Below are 7492 nucleotides of genomic sequence, written 5' to 3'. Positions count from 1 at the left end.
AATCTAGAAAGAAGGAAAAAAAGACAAAATAAGATATTGGCCTCCTGCAAACCATTCTTCCATGGGTCTTAGTTTATTTACAGGAATCAAAACCATCACTTGGGAACTGAAGTAACAACAGTCTTAAATGTAGAAAAAAGGACAAAAAGTGCAGGAGCAACACAGCGGGCCAGGCAGCATCTCTGGAGAACATGGATAACTTTGTGCCACCTATCCATGTTCTCCAGAGATGTTGCCCGACCTGCTGAGTTACTCCAGCACTATGTCTTTGGTTTTGGTAAACCAGCATCTGCAGTTTCTTGTTTCTGAATCTGCCCCCTGCAATAGATGCTGGTTTACAAAGAAAATGTCACAAAGTGATGGAGTAACTCAGCAGGTCAGGCAGTTTGTGTCACCTATCCATATTCTCCAGAGATGCTGCCTGACCTGCTGAGTTAGTCCAGCTCTTTGTGTTTTCTTTCTATCAATCAGCATTTAGTTTTTCCCCCTAAATTTGCATTTCCTTGTTTCTACATTTACCCCTTACTGGATTACAAAAAAAGATTCAAAATGCTGGAGTAACTCAACGGGTCAGGCAGCATCTCTGGAGAACATGGATAGGTTGAGTTACTCCAGCACTTTGTATCTTTTTTTTTGTGGTAAAGCAACATCTGCTGTTCCTTGCTTCTCAATTTACTCCTTAATGTAGATGCTGGTTTACAAAAGAAAAGACACAAAGTGCTGGAGCAACTCAACAGGTTGCTCCAGCACTTTGTGTTTTTTTTGGGGGGGGGACCATCATTTGTATTTCCTTGTTTCTACATTTACTCCTTAACTTAGAGGCTGGTTTACAACAACAAAAAAAGACATAAAGTGCTGGAGCAACTCAGCGGGTCAGGCAGCATCTCTGGAGGACATTGGCTGACGACGTGTGTGTGTGTGTGGTGGTGGTCGAGACCCTTCTTTAGCAAAGATCCTATAGGATCTTTGTTCTTTAGATTCACTCAACTCTCTGACGAGTCGTCGGAACCACGGAGAGGGTTTGGTGTTGCCCGTACGTTGTGTGGCGGAGGACACGGAAGCGGGCCGGGGCCGGGTAACCATGCGCATTCCCCCCCGCTCTAGGCCCAGGTGAGTCCGTGTGAGGAGCCGGTACCGCCATCCCTGCTTCTCTTCACCTCCCGGAGAACGGCCGCGTCGGGCGCCCTTTGTCGGCAGAATACAAGCACTCAGGTCGGTTGGGCATCGGCTGGAACAGAGGGCCGCTTCTCCGGGGGGAGGGGGCGGATATCACTGCGCCGGGCATCGAGCGACAGCGCGAGCCTGTCAGACCGCCGGGCCGGGCCGGGCGGACGCTGAGTGAGGGCCTCTCGCCGCCGCTTTAACCTTGAGGTGGGGGCCGCAGCTGAATGAACCAATTCAAAAACGCATTTGAATTATATCCATATATTGTTTCTGATGTCACCGTGTCCAACCAGAGCGCCGGGGGGGGGGGCGACGCGACGCGACCTGTCCGGAGATGTTTATAAAACCAACCACCCACCAGGGCAGTCAGTGGGAAAATGACCCTGGAGGTTCACTCAAGGTCTTCGATGTCTCAGCACTTGCGGGCCCGATTTTCAGTGTAAGGAGATCAACACTTTTCCCTCAAAGGTTGTCTTTAAAACCAAAACAATATGCAACCAAAAAAAACCCAATTATTATTCCCGCGTGACGCAGTGTGTTCCGCATGTTTGACTTGTGTCACCACGTCCTCACACTGTTCCCCTCAATCTCTGCCATTTAATAATATTTTATATCATTATAAAAATAATTAATGTTCCTTTTGGCGGTAGGGATAGACTGCTGCAGAAACGAGAATGCTTATGTGATTTATTTTATGATGTTTTATTTCATTTGGGTGTGTGGAATAATTGGAAACAGAAACTGAACTCGCAGGTGTTTGGAAGAATGAGGGGGGAAGGGAGGCTCATTGAAGAATAGTGAAAGTCAAGGATAGAGTGGATGTGGAGAGGATGTTTCCACCAGTGGGAGAGTCTAGGACTAGAGGTCAGAGCCTCAGAATAAAAGGACCGTTTAGGAAGGAGATGAAGAGACATTTCTTTAGTTGGAGGGTGGTGAATCTGTGGAATTCTTTGCCAGGCCAAGTCAGTGGATAATTTTCAGGTGGAGATAGAAAGAATTGTGATTAGTACAGGTGTCAGAGGTAATGGGGAGAAGGCAGGAAAATTGGGTTAGTCGGGAGAGACATCAGCCATGATTAAATGGCGGAGTAGACGATTCTAATTCTACCCCTATTCCTTATGACCATATAAAACACTGTAGATGTTGGATTTTGAAACTAAAGCAAAAATTACAGGAAATACTTGTGGATTGTGTGTGGAAGGGCTCCATCCATTCAAGGCAGTTCATCTTGGCAGACGTGATCTCCCGATTGTCAAACATTGTATCTCCCCTTCCCATACTGTCCTTTCTGTCCTGGGCCTCGTCCATTGTCAGAGTGGTGCCACACACAAATTGGAGGAACAGAACCTCCTATTTCGCTTGAACAGCTTACAACCCAGCGGTATGAACATTGATTTATCTAATTTCAAGTAACTCCCGCATTCCTCTCCCCCACCCCCGTCCAGGTCATCCTATTAGTTCCACTGTTCACAACCTTCTATCCCTATCGGAAGCACATCTTCCCCAGCCAACAATGAGCTGTTATGGACTCCAACCTTCCTGAGGTCATCTTGTTGCCAGCCCTGCTTTGTTCTGGCCTTTTCTATCTTTCAATCTGAAGAATGGTTCTGACCCGAAAAGTCACCTGTTCCTCCAGAGATGCTGCCTGACCCGATGAGTTACTCCAGCATTTTGTGTCTATCTTTGACTCCATCCATTTGTTTGTTTATTCTCATGCATCTGTTCTGGCAATATCACCTTCATATTTCATCCCATGTGTCATTGGGTGATTTCTCCTCAATCTGAAGAAGGGTTCCGACCCTATCCATATTCACCAGAGATGCTGCCTGACCTGCTGAGTTACTCCGGCACTTTGTGTCTTTAAAGTCACCTATACATTTTCTCCAGAGACACTGCCTGACCTCCTGAGTTACATCACCATTTTGTGCCTGTACATCTCAATTAGTTTTATTCTTGCTTCTTGTTCCCAATTCAAGGAAATTGCTCAGGGCCTGTACTCACTGGAGTTTAGAAGGATGAGGGGGAATCAATTTGAAACCTACCAAATGATGAAAAGCCTGTATAGAGAGGATGTGGAGAGTACGTTTCCAATAGTGGGATAGTCTAGAACCAGAGGGCACCGCCTCAGAATAAAATGATGTTCCTTTTGGAATGGAGATGAGGAATTTCTTTATGCAGGGGGTGGTGAATCTGTAGAATTCATTGCCACAGACAGCTGCAAAGGCCAAGTCAATGGGTATTTTTAAAGTGGAGTTTGATAAGTTCTTATTTAGTAAGGATGTCAAAGGTTACAGGGAAAAGGAAGAAGAGTAGGGTATGGCGAGAATAATAATCAGCCGTGATTGAATGGCAGAGCAGACTCAATGGGCCGAATGGCCTAATTTTGCACCAGCATCTTATGGTTCCACTTACCTTGCCTTCCATCCTTGCAGTTCAACTGAGATGTAATTCTCAACATCTCCAAAGTAATGTTACTCATGATAGGTCAACCCTCTCATTCCAGGAATTAGCCTAGAGGATCTTCCTCTAATGTAGTATGTCTTCTCATAAATAAAGGACCAAAACTATGAGCAATAAAAACGTTGTTTAATATCACTAGCATCCTATATAGTTGCAGCAAACGTTCCCATTTTAGTTTAGTTTAGTTTAGAGATACAGCACAGAAACAGGCCCTCCGGCCCACTGAGTCCGCACTGACCAGCACATTAACATTAGGGACATTTTTTTACATTTATATCAAGCAAATTTAACTACAAACCAGTACGTCTTTGGAGTGTGGGAGGAAACTGAAGATCTCAGAGAAAACCCACGCAGTCACGGGGAGAACATACAAACTCCGTACAGACAGCACCCCTAGTCAGGATCGAACCTGGGTCTCTGGCACTGCAAGCGCTGTAACACAGCAACTCTGTGCCGCCTATTTGTGCCCATTGTTCCCTCCACACTTGCTTTCCCAGCTATAGTAGTCCCACCTGCCTGAATTAGCTCCATATCCCTCCAAAACTGTCCTATCCATGTCTCCAGTAACTCTTACAAGCTTCTACAGATGTACCATAGAAAGCATACTGTCGGGTTGCATCACAGCTTGTTTAGTTTAGAGTTATAGCATTGGCCCAATGAATCTTTGCCGACCATCGATCACCCTTTCAAGCTTGAAAGGGTTCAGAGAAGATTTATGAGGATGTTGCCAGGACTAGAAGGTGTGAGCTATAGGGAGAGGTTGATTAGGCTGAGTCTCTATTCCTTGGAGCACAGGAGGATGAGAGGTGATCTTATAGTGGTGAACAAAATCATGAGAGGAATAGATGGGGTATTGCACAGAATCTCTTGCCCAGAGAAGGGGAATTGAGGACCAGAGGACATAGGTTCAAGGTGAAGGGGAAAAGGTTTAATAGGAATCTGAGGGGTTACTTTTTCACACATAGGGTGGTGGGCATATGGGACAAGCTGCCAGATGATGTAGTTGAGGCTGGGACTATCCCAACGTTTAAGAAACAGTTAGACAGGTACATGGATAGGACAGATTTGGAGGTATTTGAACCAAGCACAGTCAGGTGGGACTGGTGTAGCTGGGACATGTTGGTCAGTGTGGGCACGTTAGGCCGAAGGGCCTGTTTCCACACTGTATCACTCTGTGACCCGTTCACGCTAGTTTTATGTTATCCCACTTTTGCATCCACTCCCTTCGCACTTGGGGGCAAATTACAGAGGCCAATTAATCTACAAACCTGCATGTCTTTGGGATGTGGGAGGAAACCGGTGCACCTGGTGGTACCCTACATGGATACAGGGGGAACGTGCTCAATCCACACAGACAGCACCCGAGGTCCGGGTCTTTGGCTCTGTGATGCAGCAACTCCACCATGCCGCTTGGTTTTGGGAACAGCTCAGCCCAAGACGGCATGAAATTGCAGAGAGTTGTAGATGTAGCCAGTCCATCAAATAGACCAGACATCCCACCATTGACCCTGTCTACACTTCACGCTGCCTTGGAAAAGCAGCCAACATAATCAAAGACTTGTACTACCCTAGCCATTCCTCCTCCTTTTGCTCTCTTCCAGCAGAAGCTTGAAAGCACACTCCACCAAATTCAGGAACAGCTTCTTCCCCTTTGTAATCGGGTCTCTGCGCAGTCCATCCATGAGTTAGGGTACTGTCCGATTCACCTCTACCCCATTGAGGAGATTGAACTTTGTCTATGGAATTGATGCACTACAATACTGAGAACTATATTCTGCATGTAATACCTTCCCCTTTGCTCTATCTATTGTACTTGAGTGTGACGATTGAATTTATGTAGTATACAGCTTCTTGATTAATACGGGTGTCAGAGGTTATGGGGAGAAGGCAGGAGAATGGGGTTAGGAGAAAGAGATAGATCAGCCACGATCGAATGGCGGAGTAGACTTGATGGGCCGAATGGCCTAATTCTACTCGTATTCCTTCTGACCTTATATCTGATCTGATTGAATAGCATGCAAAACAAAGCTTTTTACTGTACTTTGGTACACGTGACAATAATTAGCCTAAACCTAAACACTTATTTGAGCATCTATCTTCAATGAATCATTTCGGCTCATGGGAAAGTTTTCTGCTGCCATGGTTTCTGCCTCTCCCCATGAGGTAAATATTATGAAGGGCAAGTCATTTTTGAAATGTCAAACCAGCCACAGCTGGTCTTCAATGCGTGGGCACTTTCAGAAGTCTTTCCACCCACCCTCTCTTTTAAAAAAAAAAAAAATCAAAAAAAAAAATCACTTGCCTTAATGACCCCACTCTCTCCAAGAATATCATCAGACTCCTACCATTAATTCTGATCTTCCGGCTCAAACTTGCTCAACCCTCCTTGCGTTCTCATAATCCCATAATAACATTTCTGCCATTCGCAGCACATAGCCAGGAAACCATTTTGGGCACTATCTTTTATTTTGTCTTTGTCATCGAGGATGGTTCGCACAGTCAATGCCTCAAGATTTAACAAACAGCTGGCATTAACACTTCTGCATGGTGATTTCTTAGAGGGGTTGCGTTTCTCAGAACAAATAGAGCATTTTGAAGCATGATTAAGGATGCACAGAATAAATCATGATGAATTCTGACCACAAATAGATCTCCATGACCTTGTATCATTGTATCTTATATCCGAGGGCAGCACAGTGTTGCTTTACAGCACCACAGACTCGGGTTCCATCCTGACTACGGGTGCTGTCTGTACGAAGTTTGCACGTTCCTCCTGTATTTCCTCCGGGTGCTCTGGTTTACTCCCACATCCCAAAGACTTGCTGCAGGTTTGTAGGTTAATTGGCTTCTCTAAATTATCCCTAGTGTGTAGGATAGAACTAGTGAACGGGTGCTCGCTGGTCGGCACACACTCGGTGGGCCGAAGGGCCTGTTTCCATGCCGCATCTCTAAATTAAACCAAATAAAACAAAATGCTGGAGTAATTCAGTGGGTCAGGCAGCATCTCTGGAGGGAGCGGACAGGAAATGTTTTGGGTCGGGACTCTTTTTCAGTCTGGAGAAGAGTCCCGACCATAAACGTCGCAGGTCCCTTCCCTCCAGAGATGCTGCCTGACCCGCTGAGTTACTCCAGCATTTTGTGTTTTACCCAAGCTTCCAGCATCTGCATTTCCTTGTCTCTAGTTTGTTGTACCTTCTGATTATCTTGCTGTATCTCATGAACCACCAGATGTCTTTGCGCCAACATTTGCTGGTTTCTCAAGTTTGAAAACATAATTGCCTATCGGTTCTTCCTACTAAAGTCAATGAACTTTTCTTCATCTCGGCATTAATATAAACATGAAAATCTTGAGGTCCATGAAAATCTTGATTCCTGACCCACCCTATCCACGACAGTCTGTTGACATAAATATTTTTTAGCATCTTTAGTTTAGTTTTTTTAGTTTGAATTTTTACACTATTATCTTCCTTTATCCCACCCTCCAAGCCTTATTCATGTAACTATTTTTTGCATGATGCCTTTTTAAAAATCAGAGGTGATATACCCATTGTTTGCTGGTTTCATCCTCAATTTACCTTTTAGATTTGTCTAAAGTTATTTTCTCTTCTTAAAACCACAGCAAAGTATATATGCCTTTTTGTGATTTTCTAAGTCTCTTATTACCAATACCATGAAGATCAGTTCATGTTTTGTTGACAGACAAATATCCTTAATTGTATTGGGGGCAGCAAAGTGGCGCAGCGGTAGTGTTGCTGCCATACAACGCCAGAGACCCAGGTTCGATCCTGGCTACGGGTGCTGCCTGTACGGAGTTTGTACGTTCTCCCTGATACTCCGTGGGTTTTCTCCTATTGCTCCGGTTTTCTCC

The 7492-nt window shown here is 45.0% G+C and overlaps 1 protein-coding gene across 5 annotated transcripts in view; it reads left to right on the top strand.

The window, feature by feature from the left end:
- The first annotated feature begins 1013 nt into the window (after positions 1–1013).
- The window catches only part of atad1 (ATPase family AAA domain containing 1), a 40368-nt gene continuing 33889 nt past the window's right edge, over positions 1014–7492 (top strand). Inside the window, exon 1 of one of the 5 annotated variants that reach the window (XM_033034363.1) lies at positions 1014–1212. The gene's annotated coding sequence lies outside the window, so the exon portion shown is untranslated. Of the gene's footprint in view, positions 1213–1348; positions 1372–1460; positions 1604–5383; positions 5405–7492 lie in introns of those variants that run through there. The other 4 variants (XM_033034365.1, XM_033034366.1, XM_033034364.1 and 1 more) reach the window with 4 other exon arrangements.

The sequence above is a fragment of the Amblyraja radiata genome, chromosome 15 (genome assembly GCF_010909765.2).
Source record: "Amblyraja radiata isolate CabotCenter1 chromosome 15, sAmbRad1.1.pri, whole genome shotgun sequence".
Lineage (NCBI taxonomy): Eukaryota > Metazoa > Chordata > Chondrichthyes > Rajiformes > Rajidae > Amblyraja > Amblyraja radiata.
The sequence above is the reverse complement of the archived record's forward strand: the minus strand, read 5'-3'. Positions and strand labels throughout refer to the sequence as shown.